We start from the raw sequence: 18,002 nt of genomic DNA on the forward strand, positions 1-18,002 counted from the left end.
ATTTTTTTTTTTATTTTGTCGATTTTGCATCAAGTTCAGACATGTACAAAAAAAGACATAAACGCTTCGGTCATATAATTGTGCAATCGTATTTCTAAATGTTAAAAGAGACTTTTAGAGTCCAAAAACTCTTTGAAAAATATAACCGTTTGTCAGTGATTCACTTGGACTAATTGTAAGAGTAGTAAAAAATAAGTGGAGAAGTCTACAGAGTTAAATGAGCCAAGGAATAATCACGCTTTAAAGTATGAATTTCCTATTTACGAAAAAAGTAAAAAAAATAGTAAAAAATAAATCCTCTTCGTTTGCCGTGACCAGGATTCGAACCTGGGTTACTACGGCCACAACGTAGGGTCCTAACCACTAGACGATCACGGCTATTGCGAGAATTCGCGAGTGATCGATTGCGCTTCGTCGATCCGTCGTAATATTGATCCGCTTGATCGCTCGAGCGCAAAGTAGCGGGCTCCGAGCTGCAGTTGTATTGCTTCGAATCACGGCATTACGAGCAAATTTGAAGATAGTCCGAAGGCAACGTACTTCTGGTTGCATCTTGTTTTAAAGATATACAATGTACAAAAATATGTGTACAAAGGATACTCTTTAAAACCTTATTTTTTAAAAGTAAAAAAAAAGAGAAAAGTAAAAGTAAACGTTAATATAGTAATTTATTAATAACGAACATAATAAATTGTGTACATGTGTGTGCATGCTCGTTAACTCTTCGTGATCATCAAAAATCCATTGGACCTCGAAAAGTTCAAGGCTTTGTATAAAATAATTATACGATAATTATACAATAATTATAGAATAATTACACTTTCTCGCTCAAAAATGGTCTCTTTTATTTCTCAGATTAAATTACTTTTCTGGAATGTAAGCTACATTGCATTATTTTTTTCTAAAAGTATCATATCTGTAGAGTATAGCCATAAGTTTTTATAAAACAAATAAATAAATAGACCTTTTTTTTCGTAAAAACTCATTTTTCAAACATTTTTACTTTCGCAATTTGTTTTAATATAATATATGTATATAATTATATACAATTAAACTATATATAATTATACTAATAATTATATGCAAATTATATACAATTGATACAATTAAAATCTTTACAAAATTGCAATATTTCTACATTTTACAATGCTTAAATGTGTACAGTAAATTTTTTTATTTTAAAAAGCGAAACCTGGAACAGTATTAAATGAACTGAGATTACTTTGCTCGGTATCACTATCACGGATCTTTCAAAGAACGTGGCGTGATCACGAAAGGTTAATCTTTTCAACTCCAAATTAATTCTGTTAAAAAATTTTTTTTCTTTATTTATTATTGTTCCTAATAAAGACAAAATTTTTTTATAATTTTTTTATTAACAGTTTTGGATGAATTAAAATGTTGTTGAAATATCAATTAGTTTGACGTCTGGATGGATATATGTTATAAATTGTTGCCTCAGGATAACGACGGGTGCGAAAGAGTTAATAAATTGCTAATTAACATTCAGTTTCTAAAAATAATATTAAATAACATCTCTATGAATACTCTACATCTTATTACACTCATTGTATGTGTCATTTACTCGAAACTTTTAGATTCTAATATAATAGAAAAAAGAAACAAATATGCGAAGCATTTTCGTTCGACCAAACATATTTACACAGAAAAAAACACAAGAAACACGCGTTCAATACGGAATAGTCTGGCGTGATCACCGTATAGTTACGATGATTTAACGACAGACAGATCAATAAGAGTACAAAGATTTGTGAAAACAGGTCAGCATAAGAACAATTTGGGAAAGGTGCAGGAGGTAGATTGAAATTTTAGAAACAATAAGCAATGCTAAAAATTTAAATAGATTCGCGATCGCACGAGAGGGTTTCGCGTTTCTCTCAGTAAAATAAAGTAAAGAAATTATTTGGAGAAAATAGTCATCTCCTTTCGACTTTCCCATGACTAACAATAAGATCCCATGCACACAATATTTCTAAAAGATTTAAAAAATATAAATAATTATTGAAACGTTTTATTGATATTTATTGTTCACTTATTTTATAATATTTTATAAATATTTTTGGGATCTTAAATTGATGAGATTGTAAAGATTTATTTTAAACATCATAAAAATATTTATATGTAAAATATGTGCAAATATTGGTGTATTTAAGTTTTTACTTACTAATTTTTTACTTATATTTATTAAGATGTAAAATAAAAGTGACTTCTTTCCTTCATATACAATATAAAATATGTATAAAATATTTTTAATATTCTTCAAAAATAAATAGTTTATGAATATGTTTATGAATATATATATCATATGAATATATATATATCAGTTTATGAATATATATATATATATCATAAATATTGTGTGTTATCTGAAATATGAACAATTAATAATGTCAAGAGAATGATTTAATAATCACATTTTAATTAGATAGTATAATTTGAAAAACAAAATAATTCAGTCTAACGCGATTAAAATTATTATTGCGAAATACTTCAAATATTGCAAATAACAAAATAATCATAATTTTATATTTTATTTCAACTTGTTTCAAGCGACATAAAAACAAATTCTTATAAATACGAATTAATCTATGAAAAATTATTAAAATGTAACTGGCAATCGATGATCAATAAATAATGCATTGATGTAACAAAAATGATGTAACGAACTCCACTTTATGAACTTCGTGTGCATTTTAGTGCGCATAATAAATGGAAAATAATTTTACATTGTAAGAAAAACATATTAACTCCACTCCGATTCATCCATATTAAATCAACGAGATTTATGATAATATTTACATATAATACTTTTATGTTAATGTTAACTTGATACACGCACGTAGATATCTCTACAAACGCGATTTTTAATACAATTTTTTTTTCACAGTTCTACTACTTTAATAGAAAATAAAAGATTTGGCTTACAGATATGTTGTTCTGCGTCCGGCTTCCCTCCTCCTGCTCCTTCTCATCTTCCTCTAACTGCATTCAACAGTACTCGTACACTGAGAAAAAAAATTGTTTGAAAAAGTAAAATATTTAGTCCGATACGTATAACTAAATATTGAGTTGATTTAATTAATTCTTGATTAAAAAATTGTAATGGTTAATATAAATGAACTACATTCTTTTTTTCATGCAACTAAATAGTTGTTGAATCAACCCAATATTTAGTTGTACGTATCGGACTAAATATTTTTTTTTAGTTTTTCAACCAATTTTTTTTCTCAGTATAGTCACTTATAAAAATGAGTTAAAAAAGAGAAAGTTAATTACGATCGTTAACTACGATGATTACAAAACGATGATTGTCAAACACTTTGCACAAAGCTTCTGAATTTATCACGCTGCGATGAGAACTACAATCGTATGACTTGTTCGATGTCTCGGAAATTACAATCAGACGAACCGTCACTTCATGTGATCCTGTACTTGTTGCGAAGAGACAATACGCGTTTGTATTTAAATAGAATTTCTCGAATTAGAAAACGACTGTGATCTCTCTTGCGCGACGTTTCGCGAGATAATAACACTAAACTTGATTTGCTAGCTCGAGTCTCACCGCACGAATGACAACGAGGATGACCGCGTATAAGTCGCGAACAATATGCGACAGTTACAAAAATATTTGAAGTATCATAACGTAAACATATACATTTGATTCAACACAATGAAAACAACGCGCGTTCTAGCCAGTATGAAACATTCAATGTGAGAATCTGGACTAAGCTACCGACGAAATATTATTGAAGACAATCAATTAGAGATGAAAATAAATCTGACGGTAACTTACTCGATAAATTACGGCAAATTGTCTAGTAATTTTTAAAAGTTACTAAAATAATAATTTAAAAATTTAGAAACTTTAGAAATAAAAAGAATATTTTATAAAACGTTTTTTTATTTTTTATAAAAAAATAAAAAAATTTTAATAAAAAGAATTTTTTTATGAAGAATTATTAAAAAAGAGCATTTACCCTGTAATATGAGTAGAACATTTTATTTAATTGTTCATTAATACATTGTTAATTAATACATGCTCCCTATAAAATATTTTAATATTATATATTTATACATTACAAATATGTAAGTATAATCCAGAAAGAAATGGCTTATCAAATCGACATGAAATCAGTTTGATGATTTCAACGTCAAATCAACGTTCCATTATTATTTTTCGCTAAGTATATCTCATAGGTTCATTACCTAAAAATGAATAAGTTAAACAAATTCACTTAGAATCCATAACTTAATTTGAATGTATATGCAATTATTTGACAGTTTATTATGCGAGACACAATTGCACACATACAAAATTCACAAAATAAAGCCTGCTATATCGATGCGTCACATTATGTATCTCAGAATACAATAACTATATATTTTATCAGTGTTGGAGAAAAATTGAGAGACAAATTTAATAAAAACGTTTATTCAAAGTAATTGTATGTATGAAGAATACTATTTGGTTTTTTAAAATTGAACAAAATACTTAAATGTTTCAAATAGTATTTTTATATACAGGGTGGTTATTAATGAATGTCCCCACTTTTTACCATAGGAGCACGATTTACCGACGGATACGTATTTCTAACATATTATTATATTAGAAATTACAAATGCGTACTTCTACGGTAAAAAGTGGGGACATTCATTAATAATCACCCTGTAGATCCTTTAAATAAGAATTTCTATTATTTTCTATTAAAACTATGTTTTTCAACACTGATATTTAATAATTATAACACACGAAAGACTTGGGAACTTTCAAAAGAAAGTTACCTGAGATTTAATTTTATCCTACATATACATCTCGCCTCAGTTTTTAATAAATTACAGCAGATTACAAAAATAATCATTCAAATTCTCAAGCGAGAACTGTTTCTGTCTAAACTGTCTAAAGTGTATCTATTAAATCCACTATAGATCAATACTCTCCTAATCACATTTTAAGATGAAAAATTTTATTTAATGAAGTTTCAGACAGATGCAGTGCAATGAAATTGGTTCTCAGATAATTCTTTTTGTTTCTAGTAACTTGAAGTCATTAATAAATATAAATATTATATTTATTGTGGTTCACAAGATACAAAATGTATAAAATATATAAAAATTTAAAGTGCAAGAAATAAAATTTCAGTTCCGAGTGTCTTAATTTGCAATTACAAATATTAATATCAAATTAATTTTTAATAGAACTCCAGGATCCACTTATTAAATGTTCCTTATCTGGATTTCGAAATCGTTTTCAACCAAGGTATAAACATAAGAAAAGAATATACTTTTCAGCAGAAACGCAATTATAAGCACGGACGTAACGCGCATTTCGTTTTACTCATTAAAATCGTGGAATTCACGTTAACGGCCGCGGGGATTGATTTACAGCTAATTCCCCTCGTTTCCCCCGCGGTCTCTGCGATGTGAACATGCCGTATAATACGTACAACAATGGCGTGGCCAATATAAGCGAGCGAATTGGTCATCACGGATGTTTTCTGGTCTCGTTGCTTGCTTTCGCGCGAGCGGCTTTTTGCCGGGTTTACCAGCCAAGGCGGCTTCCCGGATATTCTAGCAATTAGCGATATAATTCCGTCAAGGAAACGAGATTTTACGAGCCGACCGCGGCTACTTCTGCATTATACTCTCGAACCGAATCGTTCATCGTGTTTTATTATTTTTTAGCTCGATCATCAGACCTCGCGCATTAATCCGGCAACATTAGTAGCTTAATGTGGTTTAAAATCAGCCGCTTACGGGGTGTAAATTATATCAAAGAATGTGGATCGAATGTCATAAATTAGATGCGTCGAAGGATTCCGCTCCCTTAAATCTTCTTCCTCTCTCGCTTTATTGCTATAATTCCAGAGACTAGCAGAAATGAATAACGCGATTGTAATGCACGCTAAGCCGTTGTCTATTTCGAGTTAGGCTCATCACATCATCGTGTGTCTGTCCGTATTTTTGTAACCTCGGCCGATTCTCTCGGTTCGACGCAGAAAGCGATCACGCTTCCATCCGGAAGTTCGTTCTCCCGTAGGTGTCGCGTGTACAAGGAAGATAAAAAAGTGCTGGGATGGAAGGTGATATCCTTCGGCAACATCCCGGAAGCGTGCGTGCCAGACGAGCACGTCGCGTCGAATCGACTCGCGGAACGCACGGATTCATTCGCGTCCAGAATAGACATTCGTTTACGTTTCGACGCCGTATGTAAGTTAATCGCGGAATCCGATCCTTAATTTCAAGCACGAATAAATATTTCTAAAATAAAAACCCAAATGAAGTTTCTAGAAGACTAAATTGTAAGGAAAATAAAGAGCGCGGCGTGTATATTGCATATACAGTTCCCGCGAAGTAGATTGAAATTGGAAGTGTGTTAATAATATTAGACAATGACAAAATAGCCAGTCGAATATAGTTTAAAATGGTATGTATTTTATTAAAATTCTCATAAACTTTCGTGTGCAGATGTGATATACACACTCTTGTGGGACAGACTGTAAAAATAGAACCTACACGGAGAAGAAGGCTTCTTCAGATTCAGTATTCCTATTTATTTCACTGAAATGTTTTTCATTGAAATAACATATGCTTATACGAAACACTATCTGTTTGAATAAAAATTTTGTTGTTTCGTTAAAAAGATCCTATTATTTGAAAGAAATAACACTATTATTCGAAGTAATATTTTTCAACCAAATAATATATTACGTGATTACAATAAGTATACGTACAACGAAACAAATGATTTATTTATATGAAAATGACAAAATATATTGAAAACATATCTTTCGTTTCAAACAAATAATTTATTTAAGATGAAGATATATTGTGTCAAATTCAAATAATCGTACTTATTGATTCGAGCTTTGATTTGCTTGGATACAATAAAATTTATTAAGTTTGAAGAAATCGTTTTTGTGTATGAAAATTTTAAATTTTTGGTAATACTTCGAGCTATGGCACATACATCCTTAACGCATGATTTGTCGTTAAAACTGGGATTGAGAATTTTGAGAGGGACATCATTGAAACGTACGTTGAAAAAAAAAAAAATTATTAACAGGTCAGGGAGAATGTGGATGAAATCGTCGCCACCGCGGATCGCACGCGCGATCCTCGAGATAATCCAGGAGAGGCTTATCGTGCGTGAGTGCGTGCGCGTGTGCGCGGTGTGCACGCGCGCTATGTTATTATATTTTGTCGGTCGTGCCAGATGCTACGGGGGCAGGGCCCTTGCCACTGGTTACTTCTGGTTTCATATTCCGGCGCGATGTATTTTTGGAGCACGCCGCGCGCGCTGCTGTACCTCGTTTCTCGCGTGAGAAAAAAGAAGGGTTAAAAGGAAAAGGAGGGAGGTCGAATTTGTTACTTGGGGACGCGCTAAGAAAGCAGCGTGCCACGGATACGCAAAAAGTGGAGACTGCATCTTACAGAGTCTATTACGAGGGGCGCCGCTATCGTTAGCGTGCCACGAAATTATAACGCGTCGGACAATTATTTCGTCGAGTGTATTGCTCAGAGACGCAAAGTAAAAGTTTTAAATCGACAATAGAAAATACCGCAGATACACAAAGAGAATTTTCTTAGAATTTACTCTCTTGAAGTCATAGCAGTCATGGAACAACGTAAACTTCGAAGAATTTTACCATTATTTTAATGAAATTTAGCAAAATTATAGTAAAATTTAAACTATTTTATATTACATTATTGTATATAATATGATAAATATAAAATAAATTATAATGTAATTATAATATAATTATATTAAATAAACAAATTATAATTAAACTAGGAAAGGCTCTGGAGAAATAAATCAAAATATGATGCTTTGAGAGCCAATACCAAGATGTTCATATGTAATTAACAAGCAATTATTATTACAGTAAAAACGTTTCGATTCTCAGTTTTAGATCATCTTCAGTGTAAATATATTACTCCATTCCACATGCGATGGTTGAGATATGAAAACCGAAGGTTACATTAATAAAATTAAAAAAAGAAAACTGTGAGTGGCGACACATTATTTCAGACAGCGTGTAATTACAATTAAAGGTTCAAAATATCTGTACTGTAATAATAATTACTTGTTAATTACATTAATTTACACATGAACATCTTGCGTTGGCTCTCACGGTATTAATTTATATTTTGATAACAAATTATGTAATATAATAAATTTACTAAATTTTATTAGAACATTTATAGTAATTAAAATTCTTTGAAATCCAACTTTATCATTCTGAGGGTAAATTCCAAGAGAAAATTCTCTTCATATGTACCCATCAAAAATATCGCAACTTTTTCAAATGTTTTTAATTATAATCATTTCGTTGTTCTATTAATTAAGCATTTTCAAAAAAATCCATAATTCCAATCCATATTTTATATTCTTATGACATTTCATATTTTTAAAATATTGTTTACCTATACACAGAAAAATATCAATTCTATGGATAAGAAAAGCATTTACTCGATTAATTTTTTTTTTCGCACGTAACAATTATCTTTAACGAAGAATTTATTCGCAATCATTTTTTTTCAATTTAATTATTTTCTTGCTAATAGTTTTAAAATAAACTTATCACACATTTAAAAAAAATTTATTATCATACACTAAAAAAAGAGATTTTTTGTTAATATTGTATTTATATAAAATTATATCTAAGAAAAGTCAGAATAAACCAATCAAATGTTTGTTTTAAGTTAATATTCTTGATTGAAGCAATAAATTACTAAGATTCGGAATTATAAACAAATTTCAGATTTATGATAAATTTATGTTAAATTTACGGATATATAAACTTATGAAATATTTGAAATGAGCAATATTTACTTAAATCAAATATATATTCTTCTATGTATGTGTACGTAGAAGTTTAAGTAAATATCACTTGTTTCAATTAAATATGTATATTTCAAGATCGCTAAAAAAATATTCTTTGCAAAGATTACTTAAAAAAATAAAACTATAAACTCATAATCGCTTTTCTTAGAAGGAGAACGACACTTTTCTGTAACGACACTGCTCTATATTAATCATAATGACGGAGCTATTGCTGTGAGAATGATTCTTTTCAAATTACCATCTTGCAATTATCTTTTATTAATGTTCTATTCACATCCAAATGATTGAATTGATATTAGATATGACGCAATAGAACTCTATAATCCCAGATCAATAACTCCTAATGACTCCTGTAACGACTAATGACGCGGCACTTCGATCTCACTGATCTATTTTCCAATTGACGGAAATCGGCCACTCGATCGGTTGTCCGCTCTGGAGCGATGGGCTCCGCCGTGACGGCGCGTTTACACCGTGGCACGTGCGAAACAGTGACCACGTGTACACTGCCGACAGGCGAGATGTAAACGAACATCAGCCAGAAACCGGAAGAGGCTCGGTGCTCTGCGAACCGCGCGACACCGAGGCCAACCCGTGAAACCCGTTGCGAAAAATAAGATCCCACGTAATCGGCACGGCAAATGACACCGTGACAAATTTAAGTTACTGCTTGAATCTTCTTTGTCAGCAAATGATTTCGTCAGCAATCGATGATAAAAGTGATTGGGCACTCACAAGTACCGCCACGACACGAAGTCCAGTTAATTCTCGTTTCGAGTTTCCACTTCGCGAGGCTGTCGATTTTGCGACGAGTGCCTCTTTCATCGAACAATCGAGGGGAACGGCGCGAAACAAATATATACGTGTATAAAGATTTCGTGCGAGTTCGTTCGAGAGGCGACTCTGGCACAGCTGATTTCCACCCGCATCTCCACGCAACCCGCGCCCCCCAACGATATTTATTTATCTCGAGTACGCGCGGGCCTCATCGTCCAATTTGCGCTCTCGCAAATATCTCCTGCGGCCGGGCATGGAACCGTTTCGCTCGTTAAAGCTGGTTACGTCACGGGAGAAATACATGTTAACCTCCTTTCGGAAGAGCCGGCGCGGCGCGGCGCGGCGGTAAAAAGCTGTAGGATCATTTTTACACAGAGATTTTTACACACATTATGGGACAGTTCAGCCGCTCGAGGTCGCGTCAAACCGCATGAAAACGTGTAATTATGCATCATTGACGCTACCGAGGCGAGCATAATTACTAATTTTACGCTGTTATCGGCGCTGTCCATCGATTGGCTGCCATGTTAATAAACGGTAATTATATTATAATTATAAGCAGCGTAGTCTTGCAATTTTCCAGTGAATAATGTTTCCTTGGATGGTTCATATCGTGGTAGCATTTTTAATAAAGCGTGAGAACGCGACATTAAAGAGTACAAGGACTACATGTGTCCAAAGACTAAAATATCAATCATACTACTTAATATAAAGTATAAACAACAATTCGACACAAAGAACATTTTCTATCAGAATTAATCCTTAAAATCATAGTAATAATAAACCAATATAGATTTCAAAGTTTTAACAGAATATTTTCATAAAATTTACTCTCTTTTTTTTCAGTAAAATTTGGCTAAGTTTTACTGTTATAAATTGTAGTTAAGAGGCGTGCGAATAATTTCAATACAAATCGAATCTGAAATCGTCGATGATTCGATTTCGAATCGATCGACATTTCGATTGTTTTACTATTTATACTTCTTACACAAACAATCTTGTATCAGCACGTACAATTCCTCGTGCCTGATTGTTTATCGTATTTTCAAAACTGTTTTATCATTTCTAGATCTTATAAACTATTTGAAAATTTGTGTACACGATAATAATTGTTTTTATAAATTTGTTTCAATATTTTTTAAGTTTATGTTATGATTTTGTAGAATTTAAAACAAAATTTAAAATTACTTTATTATAATATATTTCTTGATAAAATGCATTAAAATAACTCAATATCATCATTTCAATGTTTGTTGATATAATACTCTTACACTAAATCTAGTATCCATTATACATAAATTTTTATTTAGCTCGTCAATTTTGGTAATTCTTTTCTAAAATTTTTGCGATTAATTTTTTCATTTGTTAAAAAAGATCTGCTACGTCACTGACAATATTTTGTGACATTTAAATTAGTATGTAATGTAAATCCTAAAAAATCTGATTCGAACTCGATTCAATTGATTTCGAACATGATATCAAAGATTCGAGTCGATCTCACAAGTGTCTGATTCGCACAAATATGGTTAAATTTTACTAAAATTACAATAGATTTTGCTAAAATCATAACAAGATTTTTGACAATTTATGTTGTCCCAGAACTATTATGATTTTAAAAGGCTAGATTCTAAGAGAAGAGAAATTCTCTTTGTAATTCTCTTTCCAAGCCGAGCGCAACGACGAGAGCGCGTCCGAGAGTGCATAACTGGGCGCGGGCATTATTCTATTCCCCCTACAATGCGATCTAGTCGCGTTCGGGACCGCGCCGATTGCCAATTGTTTCTCCTTTTCAGGAAATATCTAACTCGTATCTATCCTGTACGAGGTCAAGGGTCGTCGACCTCGTGTCCAGAAAGCTCGTACGTACATACGTGTTACTGATAGACGCGCTGGTCAGCGACGGTCATTATGTTAACTGGCAATCACGGTAATGCTGTCATCAGCATCCGTACTCTTACTGCAATAACTATAATGCAGCTATTGTGAGCACTCCCGCGTAATCCAGGCATTATAGTTGGCGAGTTTTCATTGATCACTACCGGGTATATCTGAATATATTATGTTAATTTGTACGGAGATTCGTCTCCGCGCGAAAAAATTAAGAATCGACCGATAATAACTCATTGGCTATACTTTCATTTTGATATTTCGACTGTCATTTAACTACGTTTTTAAATAACAAAATAATTTTCACGCGAGGTAACAGAAAATTAGTATGAAATCAACAATGATCGGTTTGTACAAGCAAAACTATAAAAAATCTTTAGAGCTTGGTAATCTTAAATTTCAGTAAAAATGTATATATATGTAATTTATTTCAATAATAATTATGTAAAAAGAATTAAAAATATGTAAATCTAGATTTCTTTACATTGAATCAAATTGAATCGTTGAACTTTTAATTAACAACATTATTTAGGTAGAATTTTAATATAGATAAAAGATTTTCATGTAAGAAGAATTATAATAATATTACAACGTTATTATAAATATGATTTTATAAAAATATCATTCAATAATACATGTGACTCAAATTCAAACGTCTTATATTCAAAATTTTCAAATAGTTCGAATTCGAGATTCAGTTAAAAGACGAGTCTTATCTGATTCGATTCGTATACAAATAGTTTACGCGTCTCGAAAGAGCGTTGCACATTGTAACTGTTTTAATCATAATAGTGAAAATAAATTATTAACAGTTACAATAATAGATAGTAAATTAATAGATAATAATAGTTAAAAAATAATAATTCTCGACTTGAAGATTGTTACTCCTCGTTTCCTATCCGACATTTTATTCCTTTCAACTCGTGAAAATTATTACTGAACAAAGGCAAATATATTTATCTTGATAAAGCTATACACAAAATTTCTTCACGTAAGTTACGTCTCTTCAAAATCATCCAACTCATTAAAAAAGATTTTACATTTTTGCTCGTACGTCAGACAAAAAATTCGTTGATTCGATACAAATTTTGTCTTCCGTATAAATTTTTTATCTTTGCGAGCTTCACAAGCTCCATAGTTTAAATAATAAATGAGCAAAGGCCAAAACAAGTTAAATAGCTTTCTGAATCACAATAATTTATCCTAGTATTAAAACATAATTTTAACTTTCATAATTTAAGCTCAAAAGCCAACGTTTTTAACGTAAAGACGACGTTAGCTGTTGGCTTCGATATAAATAAATGCGCATCGCGCATTTTTATTTTCAAGAAGATCGACTACGACTAGTTCGCAATAAAAATGTATGCAGCGAAGAGACTCACCGGACCGGCGATACCCGCGCTTCTCGCTCGATGCACGCCACGTCCGCGGCTTCCCCGTCGCCGTCATTATCACTCGCGATGCATCCTGCCGATCTCGCCATAGGCGGGGCGTGTAACTGTTCTCCTTTCGCGGGTGCCAGGGGCTGCGGGCAAGAAAAATACTGTTATTCGTTCGCCATTAGACAGCCGGTGACGGACACACCGGCGGACTTGGCCGCTCGACGTGCGCCGCATAAATAGCACGGCCGTGACAACGCCGGCTAATTAGCGCGACACCTGTAATTAGCCCCATCGCGTTTGCTCGCGGGCGGCCCGATTAACGGGGACGCGCAACAGAGACGATCACGCGCGCGAAATCAATTTAAAAAAAATAAAAAAAATAAAAATTCCACCTAAATCACTCGTGCAATCGTTGCGTCGTTTCACGACACGGATGGACGCGATCGTGTCGGGAAAATTATTGCACCGCTGCGTTTGGTTCACTTCCTCGCACGTGTCGCTTGCGTTCCTTCGCTGCGCCACGCGCGTCACGCGACGTTTTTTGACGTCATCTCGCAGTCAAATAAACAAGTGCCCGTTTGCCCGTGAAACCGTGCATTCGCCGATCCGTAATCGATATCACGGCCGCTCGAATCCGAAATCATATATCCAGAATCATATATTAAACACCGCATTTATTGCGAGCAAGATTATTAGAGCGAGTAACATTTAAAATTTTTTTAATGTATAACGTACACATACAGGATGATTATTAATGACTGTTCCCACTTTTTACCATAGGAGCACGCATTTGTAATTTCTAATATAATAATATGTTAGAAATACGTATCCGTCGGTAAATCATGCTCCTATGATAAAACACGGAAACAGTCATTAATAATCAGCCTGTATATACTTCGAATAGATACGATAACTTTCTATTGATATCCAAAGTGTCTCGCATCTGGGAACGACATCATAAAGCCAGGTAAAAATTGGCAGGACTTCGTCCGTCCTATCGTTGCCAAATAACGCACGCCAAACACGCGCGCAGAAGAGGTAGAAAGGCGCATCGCTTCCGGTAGTGGGACCGATCACATCCGGCGATGGCTGCGCGTATTACGTACGGTCGCAACGTGTTACGAATCACGGCGCGGTCCTTTTCAAGCGACCGCCGCCGCCGCCGCCGCCGCCGCCGCCGCCGCCGCCGCCGCCGTCGCCGCCGCCACGGCGGCGGAAAGCGTTTTTACGACCGATCGCGGGAGAGGAGGCATCTCTTAATTATTACCTTAAGCACGTTGACGACGTTATTGCGTGACGCTAATTGCCATTTTAATGACGAAGATTAAGAATCCGCGGGACGGAGATGACGGCGAATTACACAGATCTGCGAAATTAAGGATGTTGAAATTTATTTGAGAATCGCGAGCGATTTCCTACGTAATTTTGTACGCTGCACGTGAATCTGGTAGCAGAAATTCTCTATGCTCGTAAAGATGTTACAAGAAAAGTAAATTATTTCTAATATCTTAACCGATGGTCTCATACAGTACTATTCTTCTTCTTCGAAATCAATTTGAATTCGTTTAAATTTATTTTTGTTTGCTGGGTAGTAATGTATCTCGAAACAATTAAGTCGCATATTGGCAAACAAAAATTGATTTTGGAGAGGAAGGATAAATACTATATGAGGCCATCGCTGCATCGGTCCGAATATTGAAATCATCTGTTTTTTTTTCTATAATATTATTATGAATGTAACAAAAATCGTCACTTCATCCCAAAACCTTGATGTGATATAAGTAGATTCGACGGATAGGTGGTTTCGTGTTTAGTGCACAAAATTACGTAGAAAATTTTCATTTATTATTCTTCAATTAAAGAAACATCGTAAATCTGTGTTATTGCCGGAGAAAATTTTTCGATCGTTTCAAGGTTGGGAAACCTTGTACACCGAGCGGAGCGTGATCAAGATCGGAGCGTGTGCACGATGGCAAACCGTTGGCGATTACCCGAGCGGCATAATCGTTTGGTTTTCTGGGAATTTATGCGCTTCGCGCAAGAATCCGCGAATTGCGCGCGCGCTTGTTTCCCTTCCCGAAATACGACGAGAGGCGTGCGCGCGCGCTGCAGCTGCAACTGCTTTGCGAAAACTCGCCCGCGCGAATAAAAGCAAGTAACGAGGGAGGAGGCGGATTCCTTCGTCCGTCATTTCGTGTAAATCGTGATGCGAGCGGCCGCGCTGCTAGAGCCACCCATTTCTCCATCCCGAAAATATATATCGCGTGTCAAAATAGCGGCGGGTCTCGAGAGCAGCGCGCGTGTTGCTCCCATGCGCCCTTCGCCGTGATTAATCATCGTTAAGAGCCCGCGAACAACGAGGACACACGCTTGTCCCGCGATATTGCGGCAGGGAGGTGGGATCACGAACCATAAACGAAATTGAGCAAGAATTCAAAACACCGGCGATTCTTATCTATCCCTCTCGACTTTATCGCGATCCCGGACAACGTGATACGCGGAACGATGTAAGAGATAGAAGAAATTGTTCCGCTTTCGAGACATCGCACGTAGCGTTGTAATTGATCCCATTTCGTGCTAATTAAAACACAGCTTTTACATTCAGATAAACAACATAATTTTTGGACGCTCTCGCGAGAACGCCATAGGTCGCTCTCTCACACCACGCAGGTAAGCCTAGTTAAGTCGCCGTGAAGCCCGCTATCGTGATAGAACTGTTTACGTCCGGCCATGTAGTTAATAAAGGGACTATCTATCTATCTTCCCCCCTCCCCTCTTTCTCTTTCTCTCTTCGAGTCGAGAGATAAATTGAGAGATAGAATGCCCCCTCTCGTTACCTAACTTTTCTACAGATTCTCTTACACGTAGGGGAAGATGGTATACCTTCGACTAATTTTGAAATTTTTCATTCTGTTATATTTCATTTTACTGTTTAAAAATACAAAAAAAGTTTTAAAATATTCTTTCGGGTATTGACATTAATATACATTTTACGTAAATCGAAATTGATGTATAAGTTATTTATTGATATACTTTAATACTAAAAAATAAAAAATAAAAAAAAAATTAAATTGCAGGTTATATAAAACATTTGATAGTCAAATTGCCAATTATATGTATACCACATGCTAAAACGAAACGCATATTTTCTCGCTCTGTTCGATTTAGGTAAATATTTTATTGTTCATAGTTGTGTGTATTGGAATCTTCCTTGTTTTATTTTAATCATTAAAGTTAAAAGTGCAGTAAAAAGTAAGTGTCCTCGCGATGAAAGAAAAGATTCATTTTATAATTTTAATAATAAAGAGAAATATTCTGCTATAAAAAATAATTTATCAAGTATATAGAGTTGCACTTTTGCAAAAACACTTTTAGATCAGACAAATTTCTTTGATTATATTCATGCACATTATTCAATCTTTCTGTTTTTAACCTATTAAAAATAATTTCATTGTTTGCAGATTGATCGACAATTTTATGCAAAGTTTTAGAACTGAAAGAATTATTTGGATCTTCATACACGATAATAACAGAAAAAACGTCGAGAAGTATTTCAAAGAAAATTTAAATTCTCCATTAAAAAAGTAACTCAAGTGCTGGAATCTCTAAATTTTCGCTGAACAAGATTCTACGAAATTTTTCGAAACATTCCTACAAAATAAACAATCCATCAGTTGTTAACTAAACGCGCTATGCGTGGAATTCTGCAAGACGATGACTCGGTTGTTTGAAACTGAGGAAATTTACGAGAAGCAAATTATTGTTTCCGACAAAACACATTTTTAGCACATTTTTCTTTCATGAGAATACAGTAAAGACAACTGTTACTCCAAAAATCCAACAAGTTGGAACGAAAAAAATGGTTAATGCAATAACAATTTATTTAAATAAAGTTTTATACTGTTTTCGTAAAAAAAAAAGTAATTTTTGTTCAAATAATGACACACACTTTGAAAATATATATCATTAGAATATAAAATCTGATTTTTTGTCATTTCTTATAAAATCTAATAAAATTAAGTACATTGTACAAAATAATATACTAAAATAAAACTGTTAAGCGTCTTCTGTTAAACGCAATTTTATTTTTCTCGATTCCCGTATACGTCACAAAATAAGATCTAATTACACAGTTGCACAAAGAAAACCCTTGGAACGAGACAAGTTGCATTTTATAGTTTTTTGGCTATTGAATACAAATCACAATTTTGAAAAATTTGCAATTAAAGTTGCAAAAAAGGCTATTTTTACGTATTCTGTTATATTATAACTACAAAATATGATGTAATGGAAAAGGTCGACTGCAATTAAAATTAAGTATGCAGTCAGGACTTTCAATCTTTAAAAGGAATTTTTGGTGTCGGCTCTGGTTATTCTTATTAATATAAGATATTCATAGTTAAACATTGGATAAATTATGGAAGCTGTGAATTCGATTTTGACAATTTACCAAGTACAATTTCAGTTACATTCGTTTCCAACAACTTAATGTTTCTAGAATGTCAAAACTGGAAAATCTTCATTCGCCATATTAAATCCGCTATTTTGAACTTGTCAACTTTGATATCACACACGCGCGCACGCACGCACGCACACACGCACGCACGCACGCACGCACGCACGCACGCACGCACGCACGCACGCACGCATACACACACACACACACACACACAAATTTGTATTCAACTATCTGGAAATATTAATATAAGTTATAATGACAAAGTACGTAAAAATAGCCCTGTCTTGCAACTTTAATTGCAAAGTTCTCAAAATTGTGACGTAATGGAGCAATTCGGAAAGCGGATTGGTATTCAGCAGCCAAAAAACTATAAAATGCAACTTTCGGGGTTAAAAAAAGTCATTTTTTTGTGCCACAGTGTTATAATAATTTTAACAATTTCCTGCGCGACATTCTGTGCTTTTACTTTTTAAAGTATCCAATAGATAGTTTTGCAGGATAATATAGTTAAAGGTACAACGGGTCAATCAAAAAACATCACCTACGTTGCGTTTGGAATGCTTGAGATTCCCCAAGAATCCTGTCGCAATTCCTCGAGTGGAAAGAAAGACGCTTTATCGCAAGAAGACCC

At 33.9% G+C, this 18,002-nt stretch overlaps 1 non-coding gene across 1 annotated transcript; it reads right to left on the reverse strand.

The window, feature by feature from the left end:
* Positions 1 to 306: 306 nt before the first annotated feature.
* Positions 307 to 378, reverse strand: Trnah-gug. The gene has a single exon. It is a non-coding gene; the product is annotated as a tRNA-His (tRNA).
* Between the last annotated feature and the right edge of the window lie 17,624 nt (positions 379 to 18,002).

Source organism: Solenopsis invicta, chromosome 4, assembly GCF_016802725.1.
Source record: "Solenopsis invicta isolate M01_SB chromosome 4, UNIL_Sinv_3.0, whole genome shotgun sequence".
Taxonomy (NCBI): Eukaryota; Metazoa; Arthropoda; class Insecta; order Hymenoptera; family Formicidae; genus Solenopsis; species Solenopsis invicta.